This window comes from Sorex fumeus, unplaced genomic scaffold (assembly GCF_029834395.1).
Source record: "Sorex fumeus unplaced genomic scaffold, SorFum_2.1 ptg000100l, whole genome shotgun sequence".
Taxonomy (NCBI): domain Eukaryota; kingdom Metazoa; phylum Chordata; class Mammalia; order Eulipotyphla; family Soricidae; genus Sorex; species Sorex fumeus.
The window spans coordinates 7,065,094-7,079,345 of NW_026606157.1; positions in this window are offsets into that span (position 1 = coordinate 7,065,094).

The window sequence follows — 14,252 nt, forward strand, 5'->3', positions numbered from 1 at the left end:
AGGGAAAAGGAGATGAACAGATATCTTCCAAAAGGAAACAAGTAGATGGCCAGTAGGCATATGAAAAGGTGTTCCGTGGTACTTATTAGGGAAATGTGCATTAAATGACAATGAGATACTTCACACCAGTGAGAATAACATATGTTAAAAAAAATTTTTTTAAACAAAAACTGAAAGGAACTGAAAGGAACTGAAAGGTATCATGTTAAGAGAAATAAGACAGAGATAAAGACAAATACTTGATAATCTCACTCATTGTGGATACACAAACAAGAAAATAGACGTTATTAAGTAATTACAATCCCTTTGTCTTGGATTATAAAACAGATCACCACACATTGGAAGTGAGGAGAGGGAATGAAGATGGGACCAGAGGTAACTAATGTAGACAGTCATAAATCTTGGTCATACACCCAAGTCATAAGTCTTGGGTGATGGTGAGGTGCAGTAGCTTTGTACACCAATACTTTAAACTTTAACACTGTTGTAACCATGTGGTATAAACTAATTATAATTAAAATTTGTATAAGCAAAGACTGGAAGAGATCGGAAAAAAATAGCAAAATTTGCGAATTCAAGACAGGAGGATGTGCATGTTAAATCTTTTCAAATTTTCTTTCTTAAATCCCCCAAAAGCATTGTACAGGTTAGATCTAGTCCCTATAAGGATACTTTGCAAAGAAATAGATTAAACAAAAAAAAAGAAATAGATTAAACATTCCTGAATTTTATCTGGAACAATAAACACCCCTAAATAGCTAAATCAATCCTTGTGAGAAATAAGATTGGGAAGCATCACTTTCCCCAACTTCAAACTATACTACAAAGCAGTAGTACGTAAAACATGGAATAATGCCAGACCCTCAGATCAATGGAATATAGTTAAATATCCTGAGATAGAACCTCAGATATATGACCAGATAATCTTCTATAAAAGAGCCACAAAAATATGGAATGGAGCAAGAAAACCTCTTCAATAACTGGTACTGGGAAAACTGTTCATTTACATGCAAAAAAAAAAATTCAGACCTCTTTCTAATGCCATGCATAAAAGTCAAATCAGAATGGATTAAATACCTTAATATCAGACCTGAATTCATAAGGTACATGGAGGAAAACACGTAGAATGCTCTGTGACATTGAAGCTAAAGGCATCTTCAAGGATGAATCACCGCCGACCAAGCAACTGGAAGCAAATATAAACAAATGGGACTACATTAAACTAAGAAGCTTCTACAGTTCAAGGAAATGATGACAAGAATACAAAGACAGACCAGGGAATGGGAAAAAATATTTACCCAACACCCATATGATCAGGAGTTAATGTCAAAGATATATAAGGCACTGGTAGAACTTTACAAAAAAAAGACATCCAGTCCCATCAAAAAAAAATGGTGAGAAAAAATGAACCAAAGTTTCCTTCCTCAGAGAAGAAATATGAATGGCCAAAGGCACATGAAAAAAATGTTCTGCATCACTAACCATCAAGAAGATGCAAATCAAAACAACAATGAGATATCATCTCATGCCACAGAGACTGGAATCTTAAAAAGAACAAAAACAACCAGTGCTGGTGCTAATGCAGGGATAATTTGTTCATTCTCTGAGGAACTCTCATTCATTGCTGATGGTAATGCGAACTTTTCCAGTCTTTTTAGAAAACAATATGGGCATTCCTCAAAACACTAGAAATTAAGTTTCCACGGGACCCAGCAATACCACTCCTGGAAATATAACCTAGGGGCACAAAAAAACAATGTAGAAAAAATCATCTGCACTCCTATGTCCAGAATCTGGAAACAACCCAAATGCCAGAGTATAGATGAGTGAATAAATAAACTATGGTACATCTACACAATGGTATACTATGCAGCCATTAGGAAAATAAACCCATGAAATTTACTTATACATGGGTGAGTATAGAGTACCAGGCTGAATGAAATGAGTTGGAGAGGGGCAGACATAGAATGATCTCATTCATTTGCTCGAGCGGGCCCAGTAACGTCTCCATTGGAGACTTTGTTGTTACTGTGTCTGGCATTCATTTGCAGACACTAAAAAATAATAATGACACTAATACCCAAATACAGTAATAATATGAAACTAGTACCCAAAAACAAGGACCAGGAGGACTGATCCATGGTAGGAAGCTTGCCACAAGTCATGGGGTATGGAGTTAGGACAGAGAAGGGACCACTATGACAATGGTAAAGGTAAAGGTAAAGGCCCTCCCGTTGATCGTCGATTTGCTCGAGCGGGCCCAGTAACGTCTCCATTGGAGACTTTGTTGTTACTGTGTCTGGCATATCGAATACTCTCGGTAGCTTGCCGGGCTCTCCGAGAGGGGCGGAGGAATCGAACTCGGGTCGGCCATGTTGGCCGCTTGTAAGGCGAACGCCCTAACCGCTGTGCTATCGCTCCAGCCAATGATAATTGGAAATGATCACTCCGGACAAGAACTGAGTGTTGAAAGGAGGTAAAATGATATGGATGATAATCATTCAGTAACATTATTGTCAATGTAAAAGAAAATGGGGGAGAAAGAGAGAGAGAGAGAGAGAGAGAGAGAGAGAGAGAGAGAGAGAGAAAGAGAGAGAGAGAGTATGTCTGCCCTAGAGGCAGGCTGGAGGGTTGGAGAGAGGCAGGAGATGAAGGGGTAGCAATTGGAACATTGTATGATTGAAACTCAATCAGGAGCAACTTTGTAACAGTGTATCTCCTGGTGATTCCATTTTTTAAAAAAGAAGTTTTTTTCTTTCTTAGAAAAGAAAATATGAAAATGAGATTAATAGTCACCCTGGAGTAGGATTGTTGCAATGATTAAACAAGTGGACACTTGCACCAAGTAAATGCTTAAATACTACGTTAATCACTTAAGCACTTAACTTCCCGTTAGTCGTCGATTTGCTCGAGCGAGCGCCAGTAACGTCTCTATTTGTCCCTGTCGCGTGCCAGTGTAGCCCAATGGCATCTGTTCGCTCTGGGAACATGAAGAGCCTCAAACCGATCGTTCATGATCTTGATGAAGAAGTCTGACCATCTGGTAGATGGGCGGCCACGCGGTCTTTTGACATCCCGTGGGATCCAGTTGGTAACAGCTCTAGTCCAGCGGTCGTCTCTAAATCTCATTACGTGACCAGCCCATCTGATTTCGACACGTTGGCAAATGAGACAACGTTCCTGATTCTTGATCGTCAACAGATGTCGGAACTCCGGATTCTTTCTCTCATTTGAGTGAAACGTGATATTCCAAGCATAGCTCTTTCAATTCCTCTTTGGGAGACCCGAATAGCGTTCTCATCCTGTTTGCGTAGGGCGCAGGTCTCTGAGGCATATGTTAATGCAGGAAGAACAGTGGAATCAAAGAGATGTTCCTGGAGCCGGAGGTTCTTCATCCTCTTAGCTATTTCTTCGACGTTCTTGAAGGCGTTCCAAGCCGCTCTCTTCCTCCTGCGCAGCTCGGGTGCCAGGTCATTTGTCATGTTGACTTCTCGACCTAGGTACACATAGCTTTTGCATTCAGAGATGGTCGTTCTGTTGAGAGTGAATGGGGCATCAGGAACGAGGCTGTTTCTCATAAACATTGTCTTCGTAAGATTCAGCTGTAGTCCTACCTTTCCACACTCACGGTCAAAGTCGGCCAGCATTTGTGCCGCTTGGCTGATGTTTGGTGTTATTAAAACAATGTCATCAGCAAAGCAGAGGTGGTGTAGTTGCCGACCATCTATCTTCACTCCCATTCCTTCCCATTCCAGTCGTCGCATGATGTTCTCGAGGGTGGCACTGAAGAGTTTCAGTGAAATGGTATCACCCTGCCGAATCCCTCTCTTGACATCAATGATTACTTCTTTGTAGAATGGTGAGATCCTGATAGTGAATCCACAATACAGCTCACGGAGGATCTTGATGTATTGGGCTTGTATGCCCTGATTGGCTAGGGCTTCAATGACCGCTTCCGTCTCAACAGAATCAAAGGCCTTCTTTAAATCAATGAACGTTAAACAGAGTGGCTTCTTGAACTCCCAAGAAACCTCAATGAGCTTGGTTTTCATGTGGATATGGTCGATGGTGCTGAATCCTTTGCGGAACCCTGCTTGCTCACATGGTTGTCCTTCATCTAGTGTTCTGCCAATCCTATTTAGGATGACTCGAGTGAACAACTTGTAGATGACAGACAATAGGCAGATCGGGCGATAGTTGCCAATGTCATGGATGTCTCCCTTCTTGAACAGTAGTACAGTCCTGCTGGTTTTCCACTGGGATGGAACCTTGCATTCAGACAGGTAGCGTGTGAAGAGCCGAGCCAGTGTATTGATGAGTACTGACGGCAGGTTCTTCAGGTGTTCAGGTCTGACCTTGTCTGGGCCCGGTGCTGTTCGTTTCTTTACTGATGAAATGGCGTGTCGGATTTCAGAAGGGAGAACATTGGGAACGACATATCCATCCTGTGGAATTTGGTATGTCAGCAAGTGGACATGGCTATCGAAGAGATTTGAGTAGAAGTCATGGATAATCTTCTCCATTGCCGTTCTGGAGGATGTGATGGATCCATCAGGACGTCGGAGGGCAGTCATCTTGGTCTTGTAGTTGGCGAAGGACAGGCGGGCGTAACGAATACTTTCCCCAGCTTCTGCCGCATCTACCAGTACTCCTGCTCTTCTCTCTTCGAGGTCTTCCTTGATCGCATCTCTGCACTGCTTGGCAGAGATGCATATAATACTACGTTATATGTGGAATATCACATCTTAAATGCTTTATGAACTGGTTCATTGTAAGTATTTTGAGTTTTGGAGGGCATTTTTTGTCTTGTTTCGTTTTCTTGGTGATGGGAGGTGGGGGACACCTGGCAATGTTCAGGGGTTACTCCTGACTCTGAACTCAGGAATCACTCTTGTTGAACTCAGGGAAACACACGGATGCTGGGTATCAAACCCAGGGCATCAACCCCAGGTGTGTAAGGCAAGTGCCTTACCTGCTGTACTATCTCTCAGTGCCTGTAAGTTTTGATAAATTTTTCTAAAATTGCTTATTGTAAAATTTTGGGCATAGAGATATGTAGTTGTTAAGTGTAATAAATATAAAAAGATAAAGATAAGATAAAGGCCCTCCCGTTGATCGTCGATTTGCTCGAGCGGGCCCAGTAACGTCTCCATTGGAGACTTTGTTGTTACTGTGTCTGGCATATCGAATACTCTCGGTAGCTTGCCGGGCTCTCCGAGAGGGGCGGAGGAATCGAACTCGGGTTGGCCATGTTGGCTGCGTGTAAGGCGAACGCCCTACCCGCTGTGCTATCGTTCCAAAGTCAAGTAAAAATATAACTTAAGTGATAAAAGCAACTCCTACATCCACAAACAGAAAACCAAGTACTGAACAGGATCACTGGTGAATCCACTGAGAAAAATAAAAGAATTAGCACCAATCCAATGGGACAGAAATCTGCTAGAAGGATCCGCCACTAACCATGGATAAAGTAATTTAAATCAAGGAGAACTACAGTTTGGAACATCACTTTGGAAAATAGATGGTGATTTCTTAGCGTTAAATCTCCTGCTAGCAGCTCACTGTTAGTTTCTGAAAGAAGGATGCCCACCATGAACTGTAAAATAATCTATGTCATTTTATTTGTGTTTTCCCAAACCTGGAAACAATTTTGAACATTCCAACTGACTAGTGGATCAAGAAAATTGTGGTTCAGCGGTTGGAAAGATAGTACAGCAGATAAGGTGCTTAATCCTTTACAAATTCTTCCCCAAAAAAAACAGAACAGGAAAGAACACTTCTATCTCACTGCATGAAAACAGTGCGCTAACAACATCAGATAAATATGTCACAAGGAAACAACAGACTATGTCACTATTAATGTAGGTGCAAGAATCTTCAGGACCAAGAAGAACGGCAGCAGTGCCCAAGCATTGAACCATCTGGCCCAGTTGGATGAATATTACTGGGAAAGGCAGCTGGTCCCCCTGAGCACTGGTTGGGAGGACACACCCCAAAAGAATCTTCAATAAGATACTACCAAATTGAATCAATGTAGCACTGTTTTCCCATTGTTCATCAATTTGCTCGAGCTGGCTCAGTAATGTCTCCATTGTGAGACATGTTGTTACTGTTTTTGGCATATTGAATACGTCACAGGTAGCTTGCCAGGCTTTGCTGTGTGGGCGAGATACTCTCGGTAGCTTACAGGCTCTCCGAGAGGTGCGGAGGAATTGAACCGGGGCCAGCCGGGCCAGCCCTGTGCAAGGCAAATGCCCTACCACTGTGCTATTGCTCCAGCCCTTATCTTCAATAAAATACTACCAAATTGAATCAATAACATATAAATAAATAACCATCACATTTAAATAGATACATAAAAAGACATGCACATCACTGATGATTTGAGAAGTTCAAAGAAGACTTAACAAAGGAAAATCAGTATAAAACACCACATTAATGAAATAAAGGACAAAATTGCAGAATTATCTCAAAAATCTCGTAAACCATTTTACAACATCTTTTTATTTAAAAAAAACACAATAAAGCAAGAATAAAAGGGAACTATCTTACCCCGATAATCTACAGAAGTCAGAGAGATAGTATAGAGCGTAGAGTGTTTGCCTTGCACATGACCTGCCTGGGTTGGATCCCTGGCCTCCCTTGTGGTACCCTGAGCACCACTAGGAATAATTCCTGAGTGCAGAGCCAGGAGGAACCCCTGAGCATCACTGGGTGTGATCTCCAAACATACAAAAAGATAATCTACAAAAGCCTTTCAGTCAGTATAACTACATATATGTATATAATACATCAAAAACAAGTTTTAAATGTAAATGCTCCTGTTTCCAGAGCAACAAAATATACCTACTATATGTGAAAGTTAACATATCAACAGTCAGAATAGAAAATTTTAACATGTGTTCCTTAGTAGCTGATAGAATTTATACTGAAAATACATAACTCGTGCACCCTGCAAATCTCCTTAATAGAACTGTAACCGTGCACCCACATGGTAAAACACATCCATTCAAATACAGATGAACTATTTACAAAAATTCCCTAGGGTTGGCCCTACTAAACAGCTCATCTGACTTCTAAGATTCAAAGTCATATGATACACTGTAACCATAATTCAGTGAACCCAAGAAATCAGAAATATACTTAAACTGAAATGCCATGCTTAGAAATAAAGACGCGTGCTTTTTAACTGCACTGAAGTTTAGTAAATCAATGTAAATAGATCACAATGAAAGTAAAGCTACTTACTGAAAATGGAGGAGAAATAAGTAGTAATAATAAAAGAAGAAAGCAAATGAAAGATGTACACAGAACAAAGGTTGTAAATAATGGTAAGTGGGGTGGGGGAGAGTTGAGAGTAATTTTAGAATCTATAAAAGCATACATAACAGGAACTGAGTAATGGACCAAATATACTATCTCATCTTAATGTTAAAACTCAACATAATAAAGAATCCATTACTATTTCCTAACAAAGACAATATATAGCTGTCTTTTGCGTCACTGGTCTATCAGAATAGAATCAGCAGGAAAACTGAAAACAAGTTGATGAGATAGAAGGGAGAAATATCTGATGAAGATAGAGGGTATACTAGACCATCATAAAAAGGAAAACGAGGGTACCAAAGTGATAGTACAGTGGGTAAGGCCTTGCACACAGCCGGCCCGGGTTCAATCTCTGGCATCCCATTTGGTTTCCAGAGCCAAGGTGGATTTGAGATGGGAAAACAGAAGAAATCAAAAATATGTAACAAATTGCTTGATGAGTTTCTAAGTAACACAAAGTCCATTCATTGTGCATAACGGTGCAATTACTAGCTGTGACCTGTAGCGACATGCCAAGAGATGTATGGAATTCGAACTGAAGACAAAGTCAAAATGAGGCATGATAAGAGGCAAAGAGAGCAGCAATCAATCAAGCATAGACCTGCATTTAGAATTTGTTGAGTAGAAAAGAAGTAATCATTGATGTCAAGAGAGGGATTCGGCAGGGTGATACCATTTCACTGAAACTCTTCAGTGCCACCCTCGAGAACATCATGCGATGACTGGAATGGGAAGGAATGGGAGTGAAGATAGATGGTCGGCAACTACACCACCTCCGCTTTGCTGATGACATTGTTTTAATAACACCAAACATCAGCCAAGCGGCACAAATGCTGGCCGACTTTGACCGTGAGTGTGGAAAGGTAGGACTACAGCTGAATCTTACGAAGACAATGTTTATGAGAAACAGCCTAATTCCTGACACTCCATTCGCTCTCAACGGAAAGACCATCTCTGAATGCAACAGTTAAGTGTACCTAGGTCGAGAAGTCACTTGATCACTTGATCACTTGACTTCCCGTTAATCATCAATTTGCTCAAGGGGGCGCCAGTAACGTCTCCATTTGTCCCTGTCGCGTGCTAGTGTAGCCCAATGGAGATTGTTCACTCTAGGAACATGAAGAGCCTCAAACCAATAGTTCATGATCTTGATGAAGAAGTCTGACCATCTGGTAGGTGGGCGGCCACGCGGTCTTTTGAGATCCCGTGGAATACAGTCTGTAACAACTCTAGTCCAGTGGTCATCTTTAAATCTCATTACGTGACCAGCCTATCTGATTTTTAACACCTTGGCAAACGAGACAGCGTCCCTGATTCTTGATCGTCAACGGAGGTCGGCACTCCAGATTCTTTCTCTCATTTGAGTGAAATGTGATATTCCAAGCATAGCTCTTTCAATTCCTCTTTGGGAGACCTGAATAGCGTTCTCATCCTATTTGCGTAGGGCCCAGGTCTCCGAGGCATATGTTAATGCAGGAAGAACAGTGGAATCAAAGAGATGTACCCAGAGCTGGAGGTTCTTCGTCCTCTTAGCTATTTCTTTGACGCTCTTGAAAGCGTTCCAAGCTGCTCTCTTCCTCCTGCGCCCAGGTCATTTGTCATGTTGACTTCTCAACCTAGCTACGCATAGTGGTTGCATTCGGAGATGGTTGTTCCGTTGAGAGCGAATGGGGCGTCAGGAACGAGGCATTTTCTCATAAACATTGTCTTCATAAGATTCAGCTGTAATCCGACCTTTCCACACTCACGGTCAAAGTCGGTCAGCATTTGTGCCACTTGGCTGATGTTTGGTGTTATTAAAACAATGTCATCAGCAAAGCAGAGGTGGTGTAGTTGCCAACCATCTATCTTCACTCCCATTCCTTCCCATTCCAGTCGTCGCATGATGTTCTCGAGGGTGGCACTGAAGAGTTTCAGTGAAATGGTATCACCTTGCCGAACCCCTCTCTTGACATAGATAATTACTTCTTTGTAGAATGCTGAGATCCTGGTAGTGAATCAGCAATACAGCTCACGGAGGATCTTGATGTATTGAGCTTGAATGCCCTGATTGGCTAGGGCTTCAATGACCGCTTCCGTCTCAACAGAATCAAAGGCCTTCTTTAAATCAATGAACGTTAGACAGAGCGGTATCTTGAACTCCCGAGAAACCTCAATGAGCTTGGTCATCGTGTGGATATGGTCAATGGTGCTGAATCCTTTGCGGAACCCGGGTTGCTCGCATGGTTGTCCTTCATCTGGTGTTCTGCCAATCCTATTTAGGATGACTCGAATGAACAACTTGTATATGACAGACAATAGGCAGATTAGGCGATAGTTGCCAATGTCATGGATGTCTCCCTTCTTGAACAGTAATACAGTTCTGCTGGTTTTCCATTGGGACGGAAACTTGCATTCAGACAGGTAGCATGTGAAGAGCTGAGCCAGTGTATTGATGAGTACTGACGGCAGGTTCTTCAGGTGTTCAGGTCTGACATTGTCTGGGCCAGGTGCTGTTCGTTTCTTTACTGACAAAATGGCATGTTGGTTTTCGGAAGGGAAAACATTGGGAACAACATATCCATCCTGTGGAATTTGGTATGTCAGCAAGTGAACATGGCTATCGAAGAGATTTGAGTAGAAGTCATGGATAATCTTCTCCATTGCCGTTCCGGAGGATGTGATGGATCCATCAGGACGTTGGAGGGCAGTCATCTTGGTCTTGTAGTTGGCGAAGGACAGGCGGGCGTTACGAATACTTTTCCCAGCTTCTGCCGCATCTACCAGCACTTCTGCTCTTCTCTCTTTGAGGTCTTCCTTGATCGCATCTCTGCACTGCTTTGCAAGCTCGGACATTTGCTTGCAGTTGCATGAGGCATGCACCAAACCACGTTGGCGAATAAGCTCAAGAGTTTTCGAAGACAGGCTTTTTTTTGTGGCTATCTCTCTCTTGGCGTTCCTCACACAATCATGGAGGTGCTGAACCAGTTGATTGTATTCCTCATCAATGTTGTCAACAATGGCATCTTCCCATGTTGCTGCAATAGTGCCAAAGAGCTCCCAGTTGGTGGTCGTTCTGGGAGTTCTCTTTTTAAACTTTGCAGCCCTTCCTCCCCACTCTGTGAAGTAGAATTTTGCATGAAGGAGACGGTGGTTTGATCCCGTTCGGAATTTTGGGACAACAGCGACATCGGTCAGGCAAAACCGTCGATTGAATATGATGTGGTCTATTTCATTGTGGAATCGTCCACCGGGAGACTCCCATGTCCAACGTTTAGATTCAGCCTTCTGGAACTGTGAGTTACCATGGATGGTCTTGGTCGACATGATGAACTCAGACAGTCTCTCACCCTGTTCGTTCCATTCTAGGCCATGGGTCCCAATGTGAAGTTCTTCTGCTGGTCTTGGCATTAAAATCACCCACAATGATCTTGTAGAAGGTGTGGTCTTCTTTATAGAACTTCTCCAGCTCCATGTAGACCTTCTCAATTTCTCCTTTATCATAATTAGATGTTGGTGCATAGACAACGAAGATAGAAACTGCCGGCAGTGAGCCACATCTATTCAAATGTAAACATCTGATTCGGGTTGTTAGGCATTCGAATGAATCAATGCTCATGGCCAAGTTTGTGTTGACAAGGACACCGACGCCTCCGACACCTCTTTTATCACATGTTCCGAGGAGAAATTCTTCTCCAGTGTCGAAAACGGCATGGTGAGATTCGTGCCTTCTTGTCTCGGTCAGACCAATGTCGTACTTGATCTTTCACGCTTGTACCATCAGGTCCTCGATGGATGCATATGATGCTCGAGTATGTGCATTGAAAGTACAGATGATCATTTTTGTCTTCCTTCGTTGTGGCAGCCTAGGTCGGCCTTGAGATTTTATCGGCCTCTCCTTTCTCATCCTTCTCAGTGCTGCCGTGTTGGTGAAGCCTTCAGGGTGAGGTGAATGAGATCCATTGTAATTACTGGTTTTGGCATATCGAATACACAACGGATAGCTTGCCAGGCTCTGCCGTGCGGGCGGAATACTCTCGGTAGCTTGCCAGTCTTTCTGAAAGGGATAGAGGCTTTTGGGGTGACCTCTAATTGCCCTGGTAGGTGTTACCATATTTGAACCCTATCAAATATGGTACGGCAATTCCGGAAGATGGGTATTTAGTGTCTTATGATGTGTCTCGCGGTCGCGAAGCGGCCTTGAGGGTTTGGAGAGTGTCCTGGAGTGTGGCGGCAGCTGGGTAGTGGATGTAGTGTTGGGAAGGTAGGTCGAGAAGTCAACATGACAAATGGCCTGGCATCCAAGCTGCGCAGGAGGAAAAGAGCAGCTTGGAACGCCTTCAAGAACGTCGAAGAAATAGCTAAGAGGATGAAGAACCTCCAGCTCCGGGCACATCTCTTTGATTCCACTGTTCTTCCTGCATTAGCATACGCCTCAGAGACCTGGGCCCTACGCAAACAGGATGAGAATGCTATTCGGGTCTCCCAAAGAGGAATTGAAAGAGCTATGTTTGGAATATTACGTTTCACTCAAATGAGAGAAAGAATCCGGAGTTCCGACATCCATCGACGATCAAGAATCAGGGACGCTGTCTCATTTGCCAAGGTGTCAAAAATCAGATGGGCTGGTCACGTAATGAGATTTAAAGACGACTGCTGGACTAGAGCTGTTACCGACAGATTCCACGGGATGTCAAGAGACCGCGTGGCCGCCCACCTACCAGATGGTCAGACTTCTTCGTCAAGACCATGAACGATCGGTTTGAGGCTCTTTGTGTTCCCAGAGCGAACAGATGCCATTGGGCTACACTGGCACGCAACAGGGACAAATGGAGACGTTACTGGCGCCCGCTCGAGCGAATTGACAATTAACAGGAAGTCAAGTGAACAAGTGACCAAGTGAGTAGAAAAATACTCCCTGTGTCAGATTAGCCAGTTTAAAAGGTTCACAAGGGATGAGTTTTGTTTCAGCAGGCAATGCTTTTAGTAGATGGCACTTAGTAACTTCTATCTCTTAGAGTGGAAGACCCCATAGAACGCACACTACGTAAAAATAAACAAACATAGGGGCTGGGGAATATGGAGACTTAAGAACAAAAGTAAAAATTCTAGAATTTTCTGGCTGGAGCGACAGTACAGTGGGTAGGGTGTTTGCCTTGCATATGGCCAACTCCAGCTCGATCCCAGAATCCCATACGGTCCCCTGAGCACCACCAGGAGTAATTTTTGAGTGCAAAGCCATGAGTAACCCTGTGCATTGCCAGGTGTGACCCAAAAAGCAAAAAAAAAAAAAAAATTCTAGAATTTTCAATTGCCATCAACTTTGAATTTTCCCACAGTATAGCAGGATATAATTTTGAAAGCAGTGTATATGTGAGGAACTCAGTGAGCCTTTCTGAAAGGGACAGGGGAAGAGAAGCAGGAATTCCATAACTAACTCCACAATTGGGGAAATAAAGACATAGTAAGTAGAAATGTTATTTAAAACCCGAAATAAAGGGTCAGAGAGATAGCACGGCAGATATATAAGATGCTTGCCTTTATGCAGTCAACTTGGGTTTGATCCCTGAGCACAGAGCCAAGAGTAAGCTCTGAGCACAACTGGATGTAGAAAAAAAAAGCTGGGGGTGGAGGGAGGCCTGAAATGAAAATCAAAGAAGTACATAGCCACCCTCTGACTTCACATTACACCAGGAAAATATCAAGGCCCGCTGAGGATGAGGAAGACCGGCTGAGTCTCCATTTGAAACCCAAGTGGAGACTGGGGGCGCCTGAGGAATCAGGAGCACTTCCTTTGGGAAATTGAGTCACAGTGGCCTTGAACTTATCGGTCCACGAGAAGGTGAAAGCCACTGTACCAGGGCCCACACTCAGAAAATAGAAACACAGACAACTGGAATGTTCTGGTGGGGGCAAAATTAGAGATCGACAAAAGACCTACTAACTGACAAAGGCCAGAATTAGATCATGTGATTGGAAACCTTCCAGAGGCCTTCTGGGAAAACTGTCTTGACTTTTTAAAAGATAAGAAAAGATAGCCCCCACGGAAAAGTATTTTGCCATTAGTGAATATGATCCTTGCTGCTACTGGAGAAAGTTTACAAATGGCTCCAGTAAAGCTATACGACTGGACCAGAGCTATAGGCTTCAGTCCAGTTCTATAGCTTTCATGTCTGAGAACTTCTTGTTTAAAACAAATGTATAAAAGCAAGAATGTTATGAGCTGATTGAAAGATGTTGGAAACATTTTAAGTAGAATAAAATCCAAAATAGCATGTTTGGAATGATTGCCTTGTGTAAAACAAAGATATATGCTACATGCTCTATAATATGTGTGGAATTATTATCTAGAAACAAAAGAACCTATTAAATTTGGCTCTTGTTGCTTGGTGTAGACTGTTGCTTTATAATACTCCACTAATGTTTGAGTATCTTTACCATAAGGATGTATTTTTTTTCTTTTTTCCTGGTACTGCTTTATTGGTGGCAGTTAAGAAAAGAAGTAGGGGAAAATATGGTGACTTATGGTCAGGGAGGAGATGAATGGGAGAACAGAATAATGAGAGAGGAAAGAGGTTGTAGTGAATAAAAAAACAAAGGTTCTGATGAATAGCATGAATCTGGAGTCAGAGGCAGGATGATGGCATAAATTTGGGCAAGACTTGCACTGTCACTTACTGAAGCTTCAGTTTCAGTCACAGTCAAACTCAAGTTATTGCCGTTATGTTTTGCGACAATGAATGAAGAAGGAAAAAAAATTCTAGGTGGCACGGACTCCACATGTATCAGCTCCCAGCTGGCTGAGAAAGCCTTTGTGTGCAAAATCTTGGCTCCAAAATCATGGAATGCCCATCTGCATTGTCTGCCATGAGATGGATTTTGTGCTCCAAGAGGCAAGACTCACATGTCATTAATTACACCAGATGGTGGTAGGAGACTTAATAGAC